The sequence below is a fragment of the Perca flavescens genome, chromosome 8 (assembly GCF_004354835.1).
Source record: "Perca flavescens isolate YP-PL-M2 chromosome 8, PFLA_1.0, whole genome shotgun sequence".
Classification (NCBI taxonomy): domain Eukaryota; kingdom Metazoa; phylum Chordata; class Actinopteri; order Perciformes; family Percidae; genus Perca; species Perca flavescens.
This window is the reverse complement of record NC_041338.1, coordinates 5,351,877-5,372,905: the sequence shown is the minus strand read 5'-3', so window position 1 is coordinate 5,372,905 and position 21,029 is coordinate 5,351,877. Positions and strand designations below refer to the sequence as shown.

Sequence of the window (21,029 nt, the reverse complement as noted above, 5' to 3'; positions counted from 1 at the left end):
TATTTCTGTTCTCGGCTATCCCTTGAGCTTCTTCTCCTTTTATTCAGTCTTTCCACACCAACAGTGGTCATCTTCACTTTCTCTTCAGCATTTTTTTCCTCCCTCCCTCCTTCTCAGGTGTCCCCGTTACTGTGGCAACAGCAGACATCGGAATTAATCACCTAGAGCGCTCGCTTCTCTTGCAGCTACAGTAAGAATGCGCGCGCGAGCGCGCACGCACGCACAAGTGCACGATTGAACCACTCTCATGTTGTGCATCACGCTGCTGTCTACCAAACCCCAGCGGGAATTTCATCTGATGAAAATGTTCACGTATTAACAGATATGAATGAACATTGCGTTTGCATCATCTGCGAGGAAAAGTGCAACCAACAGTGTGTGTGTGTGTGTGTGTGTGTGTGTGTGTGTGTGTGTGTGTGTGTGTGTGTGTGTGTGTGCAGGTATGGCATAATCACGGAGCAAAGCAACTGTAGAGAAACGTGTCTTTGATAGAAAGCTGATGTGTCTGTGCGTTTATTAATGTGAGCGTTGTGTGTTGTGCATGAGAGTTGGTAATTGCTGCTTATGAGGTGGACAAAAAAAAATAAAAAATATATATATATAGAGAGAGAGAGAGAGAGAGAGAGAGAGAGAGAGAGAGAAAGAGACTCATGCTGATGGTATATGTTAACCTTCAATTAGCAGCAGTAGTCAGCAGGTCATTGATTAGCCTCTAAATGCCAGAGCAGTATGCAAACACCCACATCCAAAGACACACACACACACACACACACACACACACACACACTCAGAGGTACAAATTAATGTCACAAGAAATTTCATGATCAGGGATTCCACGTTCATTGCGACTATTGGTGAAATGGCGGTCAAAAGTAACCGATCAAATACTGTTGCAGCTTTAGCCATAATAAGCACTGGTGGAAGAAGTATTCAGATCCATTACTTAAGTAAAAGTAATGATAGCACACTGTGAAAAATACTCTGTTGCAAGTAAAAGTCCTGCATTGAAAATGTTACTTAAGCAAAAGTATGCAAGTAGCATCAGGAAAATGTACTAAACGTATTAAAAGTAAAAGTCAATGCAGAAAAATCCTCACATTTTATAAACTGGAAACGATCAAAACATTTCTGTCAATCAACTAAGTGTTTAACCGGCTAATCATTTCAGCTGGACTTGGAGGCCGTTATATTGTTGGGTAGTTTAGTTTACAATGAAACATAGAATTTAAAAACCTACATGTGTGTTTTAGTGCAGTTAAAGAAGTAGAAAGTGGAAAGCAAAGAAAAGAAAACACTTGAGAAAAGTACAATTACCTCAAATGTGTACTTAATAGGAGTGTAACGGTACATGTACTCGTACCGGACTGTTTCGGTACAGGACTTTCGGAACGGTACAGGATTTTCGGAACAGTACACAGAATGCAATCTTTAACAGAAATGATTAGGCTTGTTTCGCGTGTGGAACATACTTCAATTCCGAGTTCCCACACAAATATTTTAAGTGGCGGACCAAAAGTTTGTTTAGTCTCCGCCCCCTGCACTTTGAGCGCTTATACCAGCTGAGTCTGTCGTTAGCTAGCGTCATGGCCAACGTAGACAAGCCAGAGCTTGAAGATTAAAGGAATACGCCACCGTTTGCTGAAATAGGGCTTATCACGGTCTACCCTGGCTGTAGATAGGTGGGCCAACGCATTTTTTGTCCCAGTGCAAGTAATTAGGTTGTTTTTTTGTCTTTTGTTGGCTCACTTTTACTCACAACATGCTAACCGGCAACATAGGATTCCATTCACTACGCTAAGCTAACTAGTGGTGGCGCTGCCGGTGTTGCACCGGACTAAAACATTGCATGAACAAAAAATGCATTGGCCCACGTATCTACAGCTAGGGGAGAGCCCTATTTCAACAAACGGTGGCGTATCCCTTTAAGCTGACCAATGGTGAACCTCTGGGTCTGTTCATAGACTTCTCATGTTCCCATTTACATGTAGTTCCTGCTTCATATTTTGCAGAACTATCAGGTGTTCCCATTTTAATGGCCACAATACTCAGTTGTGCTTTTTATTTAAATCAAAAGGGTGTATATGTACCTGTGAGCCTGTTCTAAAAAGAGCTTGGTGTTTTAGATGACAACCACTTTGACCTGAACAAACAAGATACAGCAGTCATTAAAGAGAGATTTTATTGATTTGAATCCAGCTCTGTGTCAAGGCAGTGTGGGCAGTATGTTTACATAAACAATGTTTGGCTTCCGTCCGTGGCGCCAGTGCAGAACAGCCGAGATCCGTCGGATGACACCGAACGAGGAGGAGGTCTGCAGAGCTCTGCTGCTCCGCTTCTCCGTGCACTGGCGCTACAGAGGCAAGCCAAACATCGTTCATCTAAACACACTGACCACACAAAGATGGCACAGAGCTAGATTTAAATTGGCAAAGTATCCCTTTAAGTCCTGTTTTGTCAAAGAAAAAAAGAAATTCTTTATTCTTATCATACAGACACCTAGACGTAATTATGCATGCATTCATTGCTCACCCGGCCGACATTATTTCCCTACACCTCTCTGAGTCAGCAGAGACTCCAAAGACGAGACCTTGTCCATTAAACTAAACGTCCATGTGAGACATCCTCCTCAGAGAGAGAGTGTTCTTCTGGCTCCCTGTCAATTTCATTGATTGAAATAAATCGTGGAATCTATGTATATGTTTGTGTGTGTTGGTGTGTGTGTGTGTGTGTGTGTGTCCGTCGGTCTTTGAAATATCTCATGAACCGTTCATCCAATCTATTTTACACTTGGTTTCCTAGGTACCCAATGAACATGGGGTTTGGAATTTGCTGCAAGCTGTAAATTCACACAGCAGAAGATAACATAATCTCGGAGATGACAGGCAAAGAGAGCTCTCCTTCTCACTCAGACTCACACTGGGTCCGGTTGTTGTAAGTGTGCTGGTAACTTAGGCTATAACACTAATAACATTACCGTCCGGCAAACTACACCCGCGAATCAAATCCATACTTCAACCGTCAAGCCACTGAGCCTGTTTGGAAATAACACACCTGCTAAAATGTTAAATTAATTAACGATAATAATGACGAGACAGCACCGCCGTCATTTAACACTGACTGTCTACATGCAGACGCGTTTTTGCTCTCTGCTTTGCATTCATTCCAAACTCCACATCTGCCTCAATCCTGCATTATAGTCACAGTGACAGCAGCTTTACCCGGCAGGAAAGATGACAAAAGTAGCACATTTCTTTTTTTAACATGTCATTTTCTTTTAACTGTGTGTCAGAGAGGCGTTGACTTGCCTCCATGGTACATCGCAACCGAACTTTAAGTTAAGGAAAGGTTATAATTACAGCAGGGCTTTTGTTTTGGCTTGTATTGGACTGTTCTGCCATTTCTGAATGCTAACTTCTCAGACTCCTGACAGAAGTATGCCTCGGTACTCATCAAAACCTTCCAGGCAGAGCTGAATGTCAGAAATGATTAGAGAAGAGTGTAGTGCTTCAAACGAGGATATTTGAACTGGAGAAGACTTCTGAACTCCATGACAATCTCTGAGTGACTCATGCCAGCATGATCTAGAATCAAACTACTAAAATGCCCACACAAACCAGCAAAACAAGCCACCACAAACAGTGTCTGCTTGTTGATGACCAGCTAATATCCTTAATAATATCCTTACGAACCCCCAACACTCACCTCTGGCACCATCGTCCAACTCTTCTGCAACAATTTTTTTTGGCTATGGCTTGCACAATCAACCAGTCCTAACCGGCAGTCTTGCTGATAATGAGTCGACAGAAAAAGATATCAGCTCTCACTTGCAGCAACTCATAAAGAAGAGCCGCTGCCCTGGACTGACAGGGCCCCTGCCTCACCCTGTCCCCCAAAATTCACATTATTTCTGCTGTTAGGCACGGCCCCCTGCACCAGCAGAAACAGGTCCTACATCTACAATTCCTGTCCACATCTTTATTTTGATTTGTGGTTGAGTGAAGAAGTAGGACTCCGCAAACCTATCTACTGCTGCAAATGTACAAAAGTTTGATATCATTTCTTGTCAGCCACAATCTGTCTCCTAGCAAATAAATGTCACTTCTTTGGTAGGAAAATCGTTCATGTTTGTAACTAAAGGTTGGCTGGTCATAACACAGTAGTGCACCAAACCTTATTGAAGAACTCTACTGCCAAGTTCTTCAATACTGAAAAGAGCTCCATTTGAGAACAGAATGGATATAGGCAAGTCTCCATGTTGACATCACAACATGAAAATACACCGTCATACGGCAACAATGGGTGAGAAGGTCAATAGCAGCAACCTTTTACCCCTTCAATCCCTATAAACAGACACATGCCTACAGAAAAATGGCACACTGAAACACACACACACACACACACACACACACACACACACACACACACACACACACACACAGCTGCTGCAGCCATCGCCTCTGGCAGGTTTCTAAGTAAAAGGTAGTCATCAAATATAGATTCAAATGTCCTCCATAATTTACATCCACAAGGCACACGCATACACACACTGCGTATGCACTGGATGTGAATATGTGTATACTGCATGTGTGTACTTTAGGGCAGGGCGATATATCGACTTTTTAGGGTATATATAGTTTCAAATGGGATATGGGATGAGGCATTAACATTTCTATAGATATAGTTTGATGCTGCGTTACATAACATCTTCCGTAAAGCAATGCCTGTGTTTGCATCTATCCTCTCACACACTCTCTGGGCAACCCCGCCCTCACCCGCTCACAGGCTCTCCGGCAACATGCAGGGAGACACAGCGCCACATTCATCTACAGTGTTAATTGTAATTTGCACAGCTGTATATTTTGTAAAGCAGGAGAGGGAAAACCTGTGTGTACCAGTGTTTCCGCTGGTAACGTTCTGTTGTGGCAGGCCCCAATGGCGAAAAACACAGAAGAACAGTAGTTACTGGATGTCACGTTGATTTGAATGAATGATTTGATGAAAGATACTGAGAAAAACTGTTCCCTCTCTGTCATCAGGTATGACCACTTCTCTCCCAGGCAAAGTTAGTGAGCCAGTTTTGATTTAACGCTGTAAGTCAGTTGCTTATTGGTTTGTAATTACAGGTGTGCTTTGTCAGTGAGGCTGAGATTTCAAGATTTTTTTTTTCCTCAGTGCATGTGATGGTTGGCTAACTGGGCCAATGCTTGGTGAGCACAATTATGTAACCACTGTTCACTACCACATTATTATGATGGATAGTCTTATAGCAGAGTCAACCACCTCCACAGTTAAGCATACGGTTCATAGTACAGTTTTCTATCAGATAATCATATCAGGCAAATGTGCATCGTCAATTTCCGTCCACTAAAAGTGCTGTTTTTGCCATTCACAGACTCAGATTGTTATTCTAAGTGTCTGACAACATTATGGAAAGGATCCCTAAAGAAAGAGACCTTTTTGTTAAAGAGTAGGATCCTTTTTCGTTTGACGTTAGTGTCAAAACCACCAGACTCCATTTAAATAAACAATACTTTTGGCCTGTATAGAGCCATCATATTTCCACATTTAGAGGTGAATTAAGGGTTTATTTCAACCAAACCAGAGTGGTGATTGACGAAATAAAGGCAGCTTTTGATAGTTTTTTGTTTCTTCATGGCTCATGGGCGCCTGGTTAGCTCACCTGGTAAGGTGTGCGCCCATATACAGAGGCTTAGTCCTCGACGCATCAGACGCGGGTTTGATTCTGACCTGCGGTCCTTTGCTTTAGTCGTTGCCCCCCTCTCTCCCCTTTCATGTATAAAGCTGTCCTATCTAATAAAGGCCTAAAAATGCCACAAAAAAAAATCTTAAATCTCCATGGCTCATCAGTAGTTCAAACCTATAAAATCCTCATCCATTTTTGAAGAAAACCTTGTTTTGATTCATTTTGCTGTGAGACTCACTACATTACATAAAAAATGTACTTATTCTTAGATTGATACAAAAATTCTGGTCCACTTCACCAAGCTCTGAAAACACTATTTTGGTATATATTGACGAGCCAGTTGACAAGAGGATGGGAGGTGGGAGATTTACACATCTGAGGTTTTGTATGACAGAGACGATATATGAATCTTATAGGCAAGTGTCTATTTTTAGCCTGGCCTAATTAGCTACACCAGCAGTTGGCTGCCACATTGAGCACAGAAGAGAGAGGAATCCAAGCACAACAAAGTCAAAGAATGTCAGTATACAAAAGCCTAAATTGCATAACATACAAATACTATACCCCATCTACTGCTGTATTTCTCCCAGTTTAATTTGTGACAAACTGTCTATAGCAGGAATTGTTCCAACCTATATTAAACTAAAAAGTTGACTTAAATCAATGTTGTTAATACTGAAGCCACATCTTTCTAAAGATACATCTAAAATACAAAAGAAGAAATATACAAAAACATAATGCATGGTGGGATTATAAAAACAACCTGAGGGCTTGTAAAAGGAACCCACCTAACATTGAAATTACAGACAGCTCTATGTGCTTGCCACAAATTTCCAAATTAACATAAATATTTTTTTTAAATATTTAAAGGAAAGAAAAATAAATACTTAAAGGAAAGACAAGAATACAAATGTTAACAAAAGGGGTGCTACAGATAGACAACAAGTGAGGGAGAAGATATACTGATTATTACAGTAACATATTTACACTGTGTTAGGCCTATACACTGTATCATAACTACATATACATAGTGCTGTACTCCATCAACAGAAGTCGTTTAGGATTTCTTTTTTTTAAATCATAAATGAGGAGTGACTAGGAAAAGGAAGCAGAAAAACTGTCCCATATAACTAGACCTCTGTACCCGATTGAAAACTGGCCACGGTTAGTTCTGTAGAACTGACTATACTATATAATAACAGATCTGGTGTGGTAACAATGGATCTGAGACCTAGATACAAAGAAACTGTGGGAAGAGAGGAAACGGGAAGAGAATTGTTACAAAATTGAAACACAAAAAGGTACCTAAAGTTTGAGATGTTAAATATGTTTAATAACTCCATGGTTTGAAATAAAGGGGCACTATGGGCATTCCAGGGACTTGTGAGTATCCCCACACCCGCCCGGCGCCTCACACCCTGGGCAACTCCGGAGAAGAAAAGAGTCCAACCCCTATCCAGGAGTATGGTTCCAGAACCGAGACTGTGCCTAGAGGTAAGCCCCACCAGATTTAACCGGTAGCGCTCCACCTCCCGCACCAGTTCCGGCTCCTTCCCCCACAGAGAGGTGACGTTCAACGTCCCCAGAGCCAGCGTCTGGCTTCCTCCGGGCAGGGTAACTTCACCTCTTCTACGTTGGCTCATAGGGTTTTTGAACCATTCTTTGTCTGGCCCCTCACCTGAGACCACTTTGCCTTGGGAGACCCTACCAGGACAACACAGCCCTCAGGTTCATAGCGACACACAAACCTCTCCACCACGATAAGGTGATGGTTCCCAGAGAGGCCGCTACGTTGGAGTTTACCCCGGTGGACGAGAGGGTCGCCTCCCTACGCCTGCGGGTTGTGCGGGGGGAAAACTCTGACTGTTGTTTGTGCATATGCACCAAACAAGAGTTTGGAGTATTCAGCCTTCTTGGAGACCTTGACTGGAGTCCTGCATGGGGCTCCAGTGGGGGACTCCATTGTTCTGCTGGGGGACTTCAACGCGCACGTGGGCAATGATGGAGACACATGGAGAGGCGTGATTGGGAGGAACGGCCTCCCTGATCTAAACCAGAGTGGTTGTTTGTTTTTGGACTTCTGTGCTAGTCATGGTTGTCTATAACAAACACCATGTTCGAACATAGGGATGCTCATAAGTGTACGTGGTACCAAAGCACCCTAGGCCAAAGGTCAATGATTGATTTTATAATCGTTTCATCTGATCTGAGGCCGTATGTTTTGGACACTCGGGTGAAGAGAGGGGCGGAGCTGTCAACTGATCACCATCTGGTGGTGAGTTGGGTCAGGGGGTGGGGGAAGACTCTGGACAGACCTGGTAAACCCAAACGGGTAGTGCGGGTAAATTGGGAACGTCTGGAGGAGGCCCTGTCCGACAGACTTTCAACTCACACCTCCGGGCGGAGCTTTTCGCATCCCTGTGGAGGCTGGGGGCATTGAACCCGAGTGGACAATGTTCAAAGTTTCCCTTGATGAAGCTGCGGCGAGGAGCTGTGGTGTTAGGGTCTTAGGTGCCTCAAGGGGCGGTAACCCACGAACACCGTGGTGGACACCGGTGGTCAGTGAAGCCGTCCGACTGAAGAAGGAGTCTTTCCGGGATATGTTATCCCAGAGGACTCCGGAGGCGGTTGCAGGGTACCGAAGGGCCCGAAGGGCTGCAGCCTCTGCCGTGAAAGAGGCAAAGCAGCGGGTGTGGGAGAAGTTTGGAGAAGACATGGAGAAGGACTTTCGGTCGGCACCAAGGTGCTTCTGGAAAACTGTTCGCCACCTCAGGAGGGGGAAGCGGGGAACCATCCAAGCTGTGTACAGTAAGGATGGGACACTGTTGACCTCAACTGAGGAGGTAATAGGGCGGTGAAAGGAGCACTTTGAGGAACTCCTGAATCCGACTAATACGCCTCTACTATGTTAGAGGCAGAGCTGGAGGATGATGGGGGATCATTGTCAATTTCCCAGGTGGAAGTCACTGATGTAGTCAAACAACTCCACAGTAGCAAAGCCCCTGGGATTGATGAGATCCGTCCAGAAATGCTCAAGGCTCTGGGTGTGGAGGGGCTGTCCTGGTTGACACGCCTCTTCAACATTGCCTGGAAGTCTGGGACAGTGCCAAATGAGTGGCAGACCGGGGTGGGTGTGTGCCAATTACAGGGGTATCACACTTCTCAGCCTCTCTGGTAAAGTCTTCTCCAAGGTGCTGGAAAGGAGGGTTCGGCCGACAGTCGAACCTCGGGTTGAAGAGGAACAATGCGGATTCCGTCCTGGTCGTGGAACAACGGACCAGCTCTTCACTCTCGCAAGGATCCTGGATCTGGAAAAGGCGTATGACCGGGTCCCCCGGGAGATACTGTGGGAGGTGCTGCGGGACTCTCTTCTCAGGGCCATCCAATCTCTGTACGACCAAAGTGAGAGCTGTGTCCGGGTTCTCGGCAGTAAGTCGGACTCGTTTCAGGTGAGGGTTGGCCTCCGCCAGGGCTGTGCTTTGTCACCAATCCTGTTTGTAACATTTATGGACAGGATATCAAGGCGTAATCGGGGTCGGGAGGGGTTGCGGTTTGGTGGGCTGGGGATCTCATCGCTGCTCTTTGCAGATGATGTGGTCCTGATGGCATCATCGGCCTGCGACCTTCAGCACTCACTGGATCGGTTCGCAGCCGAGAGTGAAGCAGTTGGGATGAGGATCAGCACCTCTAAATCTGAGGCCATGGTTCTCAGCAGGAAACCAATGGAGTGCCTACTCAAGGTAGGGAATGAGTCCTTACCCCAAGTGAAGGAGTTCAAGTACCTTGGGGTTTTGTTCGCGAGTGAGGGGACAATGGAGCGGGAGATTGGTCGGAGAATCAGTGCAGCGGGTTCGGTATTACATTCAATCTATCGCAGCGTTGTGACGAAAAGAGAGCTGAGCCAGAAGGCAAAGCTCTCGATCTACCGGTCAGTTTTCGTTCCTGCCCTCACCTATGGTCATGAAGGCTGGGTCATGACCGAAAGAACGAGATCCAGGGTACAAGCGGCTGAAATGGGTTTCCTCAGGAGGGTGGCTGGCGTCTCCCTTAGAGATAGGGTGAGAAGCTCAGTCATCCGTGAGGAGCTTGGAGTAGAGCCGCTGCTCCTTCGCGTCGAAAGGAGCCAGTTGAGGTGGTTCGGGCATCTGGTAAGGATGCCCCCTGGGCGCCTCCCTAGGGAGGTGTTCCAGGCACGTCCAGCTGGGAGGAGGACTCGGGGAAGACCCAGGACTAGGTAGAGGGATTATATCTCCAACCTGGCCTGGGAACGCCTCGGGATCCCCCAGTCGGAACTGGTTAATGTTGCTCGGGAAAGGGAAGTTTGGGGTCCCCTGCTGGAGCTGCTCCCCCCGCAACCCGATACCGGATAAGCAGATGAAGATGGAAATGGAGTATGGGCATTCCGGCTGGAGTAAGTGACCATTCTAACATTTCTTTTTTGGAATAGGGCTGGATTTGTGTGTGCTTGCCCATACTATATGTTTGTATTACCATAAGATATAAAAGGATAAATCATAGAGCAATCTAGATCCAGAAGATTTTTTTCTCAACAAGATGTGTCTTATGTGAGATGTGAAAGATACCAATATTTTAAGATATGTGTTCATACATAAGGCAACACATAACAAAATACATTAGAAAATAGGATTTATACAACCAATGAAATGAGTAAGTTCTGCACATTATTTTGCAACATTGTCTTCAATTGGTCAATACAACTAGCCTGACAAGCCAGACCCACATCAAGATGTTGGGTCTGGGAACTCACCATTGACAGGGTTCAATCCGAGGGGCGGGATAAACGGCTGTCTTTCAAATTCCCTCTGCACGCAATAGGATAGCGCTACAACCAGGCAGAGCAACGAAGAAGGTAGCGAAGCTAGTTGATAGATTAAACTTTAAACTTTTGCCTTATCCGGTCGGAAAAACTCCGAACACATCTTCCTTTTTTAAAAGTGATTTCAGTGCCGTTCTTTTCTCAAAGAAAAGCTTAACTCTAAGTCTTCCAGAAGACCGCTGTTCCCAGCAGCAGCAGCCATAAGCCCGCCCACCGACTCTATACACGATGTGATTGGCCTGACCACATTTTGGTTTTCCAGCTCGCAAGCCAACGGAGAGTGCTTAGACCCCCCTGGCTGCAAAATAAATTTGCTGCCGCTAGGGTGTGTCTATATTTCTAGGCTACAATACAACCAGAGCCAGTAAAGCACATGTGTCAAACTCAAGGCCCGCAGGCCAAATCCAGCACGCTTTTGATCCAGCACGTATATCAATTTGGGTCCACAATAAATTTTGGCCCGCCTAGTTGTGCGCCAAACCAAAAACACAGGAAAGTGTTTTTTAAACAGCAATTGCCTGACATTCAAAACAGAATTTGGCAGATTTGCCGACTCTGAGAGTTTTCATATTCAGGCTGTGAAACAGGTTGTTGTTAAAAAAATGTAATCATTGTTTGGCTTGATTTGCTAAATTCTATGATGGCTAAGGAACTCTTTTGATGACTTTTGTAGGGCTTCATGTCAACAAAAAGCGTACAAAAATGTAGGAAAAAGCAACAAATTTACAAAAAGGTGACAAATGTCTGAGAAAAATCAAAAAAGTCAGAACAAAAACAAAAACAAAAAAATGAGGAAAAAAGCTACCAAAATGTTAAAAAAGTGACATGCAGTAACAAAAGCACGTCAAAAAAACTCTACATGTCTGGCCCTTGGTGTGATTCTCTTTTTGCAGTGTGGCCCTTAGTGAAAATGAGTTTTACACCCCTGCAGTAAAGGGATAGATACCTCGGTATAAATGGTAACAAAGCAAAATCTCTGCCAGTTGACAAATCTCACAGTATATCATCCCATTGCTCTTCTGTGTGTGTGTGTCTTTGTGTGTTTGCAAACAGCATATACAGCACTGTATACAGAACCGTATCTGTGGTCTGAACTAACAGTGATTGATGACATCTGGCTGTTTTGCAGAGGCATGGAAATGTGATGACATTAACACTGGGTACTTTACACACACACACACACACACACACACACACACACACACACACACACACACACACAAAAATAGCATTGTGGTGTGCCAATGTGCTAAACCCCTAAGGACCATCTCCAGTGCACCGTTCCTCCCTCCCTCTGTGCTCTTTTTCTCTCCTCCTTCATTCTGTTCATCATGTCTTACACCTGAGGGAGAATCACTTCATCTCTCTCCCTCTCGCTCTCTCTCCTCCTCCCTCTCAGCACCTGAGAACCCAGTCCCTGAGGTAAGTTACACACAGCCCCCGTGAGACAACTGGACACGCGCACATACATGACGGATGAGTGACTGATCACAAGCCTATCCAAGTGACTCGCTGCCATCAAACCATTTATTGTGAACTACTCTGTTGTGTTCTGTTGTTAAAGGAATCAACGCAGAGGAACACAACAAACCGATACAATTATACACTGGCTGATACCCCAACACTCAACGTTTTCTCTCCTCCTCCCTCTACACCATTCTTTACAGAAATATACTGGAGGAATGGTATCATTTTTACAAAGTATGGGTTTAACAGTTTTTAATCACACTTGGCAGTCATTTTTTTCTGTGCCCCTTTTCCCCTTTTGTAGAAAGTCATATTCTCAATCGCAGCTGTTCGGACTAAATTTCTCCTCCAATCACTTGTCAGGTCTTCATATAGTCACAGAGTGATCTGTGTACGTGTGTTTGGTTTTTGGTAGTGTGAGGCTTTTGCTAAGCAGCGCTTAGCAAACCAGCACTTGTGATTGGCGGACTTGGTAACTGGGGGCGACAGGAGCAAGGCATCATGGTCCTGTTCTTAGAGGTGCGGTGTTGTGGCAGGGCGAGACAGATCCATGTGCCTGTCAGATGATGCTGGCAGCACCAGCCTGGCAAACACAGTGAAGAGGTAAGCAAGAGACAAGTGTGTGTGTGTGTGTGTGTGTGTGTGTGTGTGTGTGTGTGTGGCTAGAGAGCTACAGGGCAATTTATGGAGCTCTGGTAGAGAACTAGCTGTGTGTGGGTGTGAGTGTGTGTATGTTGCCTCCCCTAAAGGCCCAAATCGGAGCCTTTCTGATGTTATGCACTCTGACGTGTTTTTGCAGGCTTTACTCTATCTAAAAGGCACTGTTGGTTCACTGACGCACACACAGGAAAGACAAGAGGGCAACGGAATGAAAGGCTATTGCTAAGTGGAGTCAAAAACACACTGAGTGGGTCATAGGGCTACACGATATGCGGAAAATATCTAATTGCGATAGTTTTGACTGATATTGCAATTGCGATATGATGCATGATAGTGGAGGGAATGATCACTTCTGTCTCATTATTCTAATTTTCATTGAAAAATATTAAAATAAAATAAAAATGTAATTGATTATAGTGTGATTTTTGCGTGGATCTGTACCAAACAACAATTTTTTTCCTTTAGTCTGTAGGATAGGATTTGTCGGATTTGCCGGGACGTCTCTACAGCCCTACCATACTTCATTCAGAATGGTTAGACACATATTCTGCCTTTGCAATTTAGATATTGCACTAGTCCATATTGCGATTTTGGTAAAATTGCGATTAATTGTGCAGCCCTAGTGGGTCGCAATCAAATGTACAGTATGCAGACACACACACACACACGGAGTTTCTTCTCAGAGCTAATCTCGCCTTCCTTGGCTGATAAGCAGAAATAACAAGCATCACTGTCTTCATTATTATTCAACGTCAGATTTTTCTTTTCATCACTCTATCTGATACGGTCTCACATAAAACATCAACGCCCTGCGACACTTTCAATCCGACTGTCTCTTATATACAGACAGTTTGTAGATCTGATAAGTGGATCCGTTGAATTGTTAATTGACAGAAACGTTTTTCAGTCATTTTTTAATGCAAGAACTTCCCCAAATTCACTTCTTCCAGGCTCTCAAACATACATGTGTGATGCTTTCTCTTTCATATATATGGTATGATGTTAAACTGAATATCTTTAGGGTTAGACTAAGAGTCTACAGCTGGCAGCACTGTGAGAATGTGCCGTGGCATGATGGGGCTTTGAGCTAAATGCTAATATCACCATGCCAACATGCTTACAGTGACAATGCAAACCTGCTGACGCTAAGAAAGTATAATGTTTACTGTGTTCACCATCTTAGTTCGGTGTGTGAAAACAATATTAACTAAATAACTGAGAAGATAATCAATAGATAAACTGAAAAGAAAAAAAAACATTAGTTGTTGCCCTTGTTGTGTCCGAAAGGAAGTGATGTCAATCAAATGATCCACTTCCGGGATTGCTCCGTTGCCAATGGAAATTCCGCCGGATGTCCCTCGTTTCGGAATCTGAGTATACGCATGACCGGCACATACAGGTACTTCGCTAAAACTCCAGGCCGCGCCCCCTTTTGGGGGATAGAAAACAGACGGTCCCATAAAAGTCAATGTAATTTGACATGTGTTTGGATCATAATTTTGACAAATGTGCATGGATTTTTTTCTTGTTAAACAGATGGTTTGTTTCATACAAATGTCTAATGTTTATTGTATAACCTTGCGTTCACGATACCTTCATAAACTAAGGTTGATTGCCGCCATGTCCCCTGTATCAGTAGATCAATGACCCAACACGGTGGCCACATACTGCTAAATGTAGAAATACATATCTGATTAAATCACTATTGTCAGGCTGAGTGTCGTCTGTAATTAATCAACCTGTTATTAATAACCAACCGTTCGATCTATAAGCTAAGATTTAGTTGGAGACGACAGCCTGATGCTGCTAAACTGTTAGCATCCTCCCACTAAAGCTAACGTTAGCTATCCATCAGTAGTAACTGTCACCAGCATCATTTACCACACTCACTGACAATATTCACGTTTCTTATGAGCCTCATATATCAGTGTGAAAGTCTCGATTAACCCGCTACACAACAGCTGTTTCTCTCCTGATGTGACAGCGCGATTCTTCTCTCTCATAGGGAGCCTCAGCGATGCCGGTCTGGTCTATAGCCTGGAGCCAAAGCCCATCTATCAGGATCTATTTTAGGACGAGGCAAGAGGACAAATCGAAGACCGGGGTTTTTGGACTGTATTGTTGGTGCAACAAACTACTCAGCAACCTTTCGGCATACTTATTAATTTAAAACGGTTTGTTTAAAGTAAAAGTTTGGAGTGATTTACATTTCCTCTGTCGTTACGCTGATGTCGTCTATGGGGAACGACGGGATTGTTTTCCCCTAAAAGTGGGCGTGAATCTGTTCAGAAACATTCCGTGACGTTGCGCCGGTTGTGCGTATTCTGTTGCGTGACTAAAACAACTTCTGAACGCACACACATTCCACCAGAACAAGTTCCATTGCTCCGTACGGCGCAATGGTTTAAAGAAATGCCAATGAACCAGAGCGCGTTTTTCTCCCATCCCAGAATACTGTGTGGACTAGCCAGACCTTCCTCCGCAGCGCTGCGGAGGAAGGGTCTGGCAATGCAAGACTACAGGTCACCTAACCTAACATTTTGACGACACACAAACAATAATTGGTTCCTCCTCACTAAGTGTCTCTGAGATGTCACCAACTTAGGCGTCCATCCGTTTTCTAAACCGCTTAGCCTGTTCAGTGTCGCAGGGCGCTGGAGCCCATCCCAGGATGCATTGCTTGCCAGTCTATCACAAGGGCTGGCACACACAGACACACACATTCATACTCACATTCACACCTACAGGCAATTCAGAGCAGCCAAATCGCCCAACCGGTGTGTCAGGGGACTGTGGGAGAGAAGGGAGAACATGCCAACTATAGGAAGGCCCCAGCTGGTCCTCCGATGCAAACCCAAGGCTGACAGTGAAACGAGCTACTGAACCGAGCCATAATGCTTCAGTGCAGCCAGCAGTGGAGTGCTGTCACTGTACTGGGCAGCTCATGAATACTGAAACAAACTGTGTCAACTGTTCACGCACAGTATAAATTAGGGATGCAACGATGCATGGTGAAATCAGTTAAAAATCGATATGAATTTTTTAAAGATTACAACCTGTTGATAAAAATAATAATAATAATAATAATAATAATAATAATAATGCAATTTTTAAATGGCCTAGGGCGTAATCTACTTTAGATTTCACTTGTTTGACTTCAGACGTCACTTTTTCTTCTTAGTTAATATATTTGAAGAGGTTTTTCTCCGATTTATTTCGTTATTTTGATGTGGGATTTGTTCTAAAAATGTCACAATTCATTTTTTATTTAATTTGTATTAATGTTTCTTAATTAAGATAAAATACAATTCCAGTCTGTTGTTCTGCACAGTTTATATAAATGAAGGAATATCTTTCGTCGTCACTTGTCGGCAGCTCATTCCGTTTAAAAATAAAAAGTGAGAACATCTTATGAACTTAAAATCGTGAACCTTATTGAAGCGTGTGCGTTGAAGACACAAAGACACAAAAACTGACATACGGTATATCATCTCATGAAAAAACAGAGTAAAAAAAACACACACTCCCCAACTCTCAGACATGGGATCATGGTTCTTACTGTTGCTAGGATACAGAGTCTCTCTCTCTCTCTCTCTCTCTCTCTCTCTCTAACCCACAGATTATTGATCTTACAGCACTGATTAAATATCGAATGTCTTGAGGAATGAACCAGCCAACCAGGTGCCTTTTACAGAGCTCATCTTATTGATCTAATGGGCTAAAGTGGAGAGGATGCAAGGAGGGGAGAGACAAGGGCAGGATGCTGAAAATAAAAGAGAAGGAGCGGAGGGGAGGGAACAAAAAAAAATCAAAGGGAGCTCAGCGCTGCAGGAAGGTGGCAGACTGACAACACTTCAAACACACAAACGCACACATTTTTCTCAACGACACACAGAAACACACACAAAAACTTCAAACATCTGAAAGTGAGTGTGTGCAGTGGAGGCTTGGTCCATACAGTGACCTTCTTAACCTGGTTGGAAGGAATCTATAAAGGCGCGCACGCACGCACGCACACACTTTTTTGACAAAGTGGAATTTCATTTTAGATCACATCTAGTCGAGAACAAGCATAACAAATATGAAATAAAAAAAAATTTAAAAATCTGCATGATTTTAAACCAGGCAGGCGCGAGGCCCCCAGGCAGGCGCGAGGCCGCCAGGCAGGCGCGAGGTGTTGTTTTTGTTTTCTAGCAGACGAAATTGACAAGGAGGAACTTTCACGCAAATGCAAGTCAGTGGAGAGCGGGGAATTCTTTTCCCCCGCGGTGGGGGCGGGACTTAAATGCGCTCCGTCTCCGTTTCGCCCATTTCCGCTTTCCAGCGACTGGACATCAGCCAGGAGCAGGCTGGCTAGTGGGACAGCCCGGCTCTCTTACGTCTCTTCCCCCCCCCACCCCGTTGGCGCCTGGTCCGGCTGGTCGCAGAATGTCGTGGGCAGCGCGTGTGTGGGATGGAGTCAAAATAAACTACAGTGCCCACGTTCATTCACAGAAAGGAACACGTCACCCAGGCAACGCTGTGGCTCATTTGTGCGTTTGAAATGGTTTTGGACAAACATTGGAGCCTAATGGCACAGAGAAATAAGATATACTCTAAAGCAGGCTTTGGACACGCAGACAACCGTTCTTAATAGGGCACAATTTTTCATGGGATTTGTTAACAGTGAAGAAATATATATATATATATATATATACAACCAGCAATGTTGTTTAGGTCTAAATGCGTTCAACAGAGTGTACAGATAAAACCTTTGAAGGCATCTGTTGCTCTATTACAGAAATGATTTGTTATGCGTAGTCAATACATTGCCTTATACTGCAATCTCTTGCTAATAGTACTTAGGTAACATTTTAAACGGAAGAAAATGTTCTGAAAGGCGTGCGTGATGTGCTTGTTTAAAGGTTTGGATACTTTACACACACACACACTTCAAAAGCCAAAATAAGTAAAGGAGCCTGCAGTATTCAGGAGACGTGTCATACTTACCTCCACGTTAAACTACACTTAAAGGAACACGCCGACTTATTGGGACTTTAGCTTATTCACCGTAACCCCCAGAGTAAGACAAGTCCATACATACCCTTCTCATCTCCGTGCGTGCTGTAACGCTGTCTGACGGTTCAAGCATTAGCTTAGCCTAGCACAGATCCTGCAGGTAACTGGTTCCAACTAGCCTACTGCTCCAAATTGTGACAAAAGTGACAAAATAACGCCAACATGTTCCTGTTTACATGTTGTGATTTGTAGAGTCACAGCGTGTACAAAAAACAACGTAACATGAGACAGCCATCTTCTAACAGTAAACAAACCGGGAACTATATTCTCAGACAGGCTTGCTGCTGGAAGACGGCTGTGTCTCATGTTACGTTTTTTTTTGTACACGCTGTCACTCTACAAATCACAACATGTAAATAGGAACATGTTGGCGTTATTTTGTCACTTATTCGGAGCAGTAGGATTACTGGAACCATTCACCTGCATGTTCTGTGCTGGGCTGATGCCGCTGGAGCCGTCAGACAGCATTACAGCCCGCACGGAGATGAGAAGGGTATGTATGGACTTGTCTAACTCTGGCGGTTACGGTGAATAAGCTAAATTCCCAATAAGTCGCCGTGTTCCTTTAAGTGTGGCCATGTGCAGGTTTTTTGATACTTTAACAAGCAGAGGGAACATTATCATCAGAGGGGCGTTGTTCACACACCCACACCTTAGAACACACGCATGCACACACGCACACACACACACACACACACTAACCCATGAGGATAACTAGCTGGTTTCCACAACAACAGGCAGCCACCTGTCTGCCAGCCCCCTTTCTTTCCCATTTTCTCTCACTCTCTCATTCTGTCTATCCCTTCATCTAATCCCTTTGTTCATTTCATCTCCCTCTTGTCTTCCTCCCACTCATCGAGACACAAAGTGCTTTTCTGATGTCAGTTGTTGTGTATGTGCGTGCATGTGCGTGCATGTGCGTGCCGCAGCCCAATAGCACCTGCGTCCTTCATTTCCTTCTCTTCATCAGCGCTTCTATCTTAAAAATGGGTAGCCTATAAGTTGCCACAACGACAACTGCAATGATGTGAGAAGAGACGAGGTGCATGGGTCAGACTAACTAAACTATTGTTGAAAGTTCTGCTGAAAAATGCTTGGACTTCCATCTTTTTTGTCTTAGTTCTTTTTTAAGGAAGAGGGCAATGAAAAATGAGATATGACAATATGATAGGACTTTGTTAATTTAATTCTCCATCTGCAGCTTCTGCTATATGCACAGTGTGTGTGTGTGTGTGTGTGTGTGTGTGTGTGTGTGTGTGTGTGTGTGTGTGTGTGTGTGTGCGTGTCTACCACTAGCGACATTCTGCCTCCGACTTCATTTATTTCTTCAAGCTGGTTTTAGCGACATTGACCAAATAAGGTTGCGCACACATAACGTAAGGCTGGTGACTTTTCAGCCGAAGAATTGTGTGGATGCATTGAAGCAATTAGTGTAGAGGAAATGGAGCCTTAGGCCAATTCATAGGTCACGTATACACTGGCACACAATCACAAGGAAAAATAAATACATATATCTACGCTACTGCCCTAGGCTCGCTCTTAAGATCCACTGAAGCTATTCAGAGTCAGTTCTAAAAATCAAATTGCAGTTCTAAATGACCAGTACAGTTGAGATGAAAGAAAGCTCAGCTGTGCCTTGACAATTTACTAAAGATAATGTCAGAGAGAAACATCAACAGCTTGATTTATCTGCCAGTATTTGCTAATAAATAACAGAAATGGATATACACATTTAAATATCCTGACAGATATGAAAACAAAATGACTTTACAGAACTTTTTTTTAAACGTTCAATGAACTGCATTTGTATTCATATTTGACCATTCTCCTTCTTGATTATATATGACTCCTTACACAGGTTAGACACTGACAATGAGGATATTCAGACAGACATTCGTTATAATCTCCAAAATGGCTGTTCGCTAACTAAGCTAGCAGATTTGATCAGCTGTAGCTAGCTAGCTAATTAAGGTAACGTTAGCTTCGTTAGCCGTTTGAAAACGCCGTTTCCAGCATCCAAGACCGGCACCTTCTAACATTTGTAGCTTATATTAGAGCAGACAAACACCCGGTGTAATCCATTCCATACACTTTTGCTCATATTTTTTGGAGAGGCAAAAAAAACATCAAAAAAAACACTACCATCCTAATTCTTTATATGCTAGGCGATTAGAAAATCACTGCCAGGGGGTTAGGGTTAAGCAAACGGTCAACTAATAATGAATGAAAGTCACTCAGAATCTGACCAAAATGAAAAAAAAACTAAACCAAAAAAAACTGAATTGAGTTGTTATTAGGACCATGGAGCAGCTTCTTCTTTGAAAGCTGAGTGAAAACTGCCTGAAGCTTCATACAGCAGTGACAACGTGCAGTCTATTTCAAGCCAGCTATCACTGTATCATTGTCATCAGTGTGTGTGTGTGTGTGTGCGTATGTCACATGGCCCTAGGACATGGGCTTGCGGAATGTGTTGAGAGCAATACAAAACACTGGGTTGCCACAGCAACTGGCCAAGGCCAGGGAAACAGATGTGGGGGGTGTTATCAGAAGACGAGGTGAGAGCAAGCTATGGGGAAGAAAAAAAAAAGATGGAAGGACAGGTGGAGTTGAATATTTGTGGCTAATACAGTGTACTGTCAGAGAGAGAGAGATATGAGAGAAAGCAAGTCAAAATGGCAGTAAGGTGTAAAGAGTGAGGGTTAACTTACAGGTTTTTGTTTTTTTCGGGCAGCACTGAAGCCACTTTTTTCTAAGCTCCTCTCAAAGTCTGCATTACCAACATGCATGTCGGCCAAACAGTTGATCTCACACCCAAAGCTCACTCAAACCGACAAAACACTTCATACATGTCTCAAAATAAGCTCGTCAAAGGCATTTTAGGCAGGCTCCCATGTTACATATCTGAATCTCTTTCTTTTACACAGAGTACTTATTAGGGATGCACCGAATATTCGGCCACCGAAAATTTTCGGCCGAAAATGGCCCAAAAGGGCATTTTCGATTTTCGGACGAAAAAATTATCACCAAAACAATACGGCCGGAAATGTTGTGATGACGCAAACAGAAACCGCGACCTGCACGTGTGTCAGTAGCCGATCCGTTCCACCTGCAAAGCGCCTCCTCAGCAAAGAGGTTGAGACGGACCACGGAGTGAAAACAATGAAAAGTACGCTCTTAGAGTCTGTCAGCACACGTTTCAGTGAGATCTATTCAGATCCTCTGCACTTCATCGCGACTGTACTTGATCCGCGTTATAAAGACCATTACTTGGATGTGGAAAAAAATACAGGGCGCACGAGAAAT

At 43.9% G+C, this 21,029-nt stretch overlaps 1 protein-coding gene across 2 annotated transcripts in view; it reads right to left on the bottom strand.

The window, feature by feature from the left end:
- LOC114560759 (guanine nucleotide-binding protein G(o) subunit alpha) overlaps nucleotides 1-21,029 on the bottom strand; it is a 152,124-nt gene that overhangs the window by 69,452 nt on the left and 61,643 nt on the right. The window lies entirely within an intron of this gene.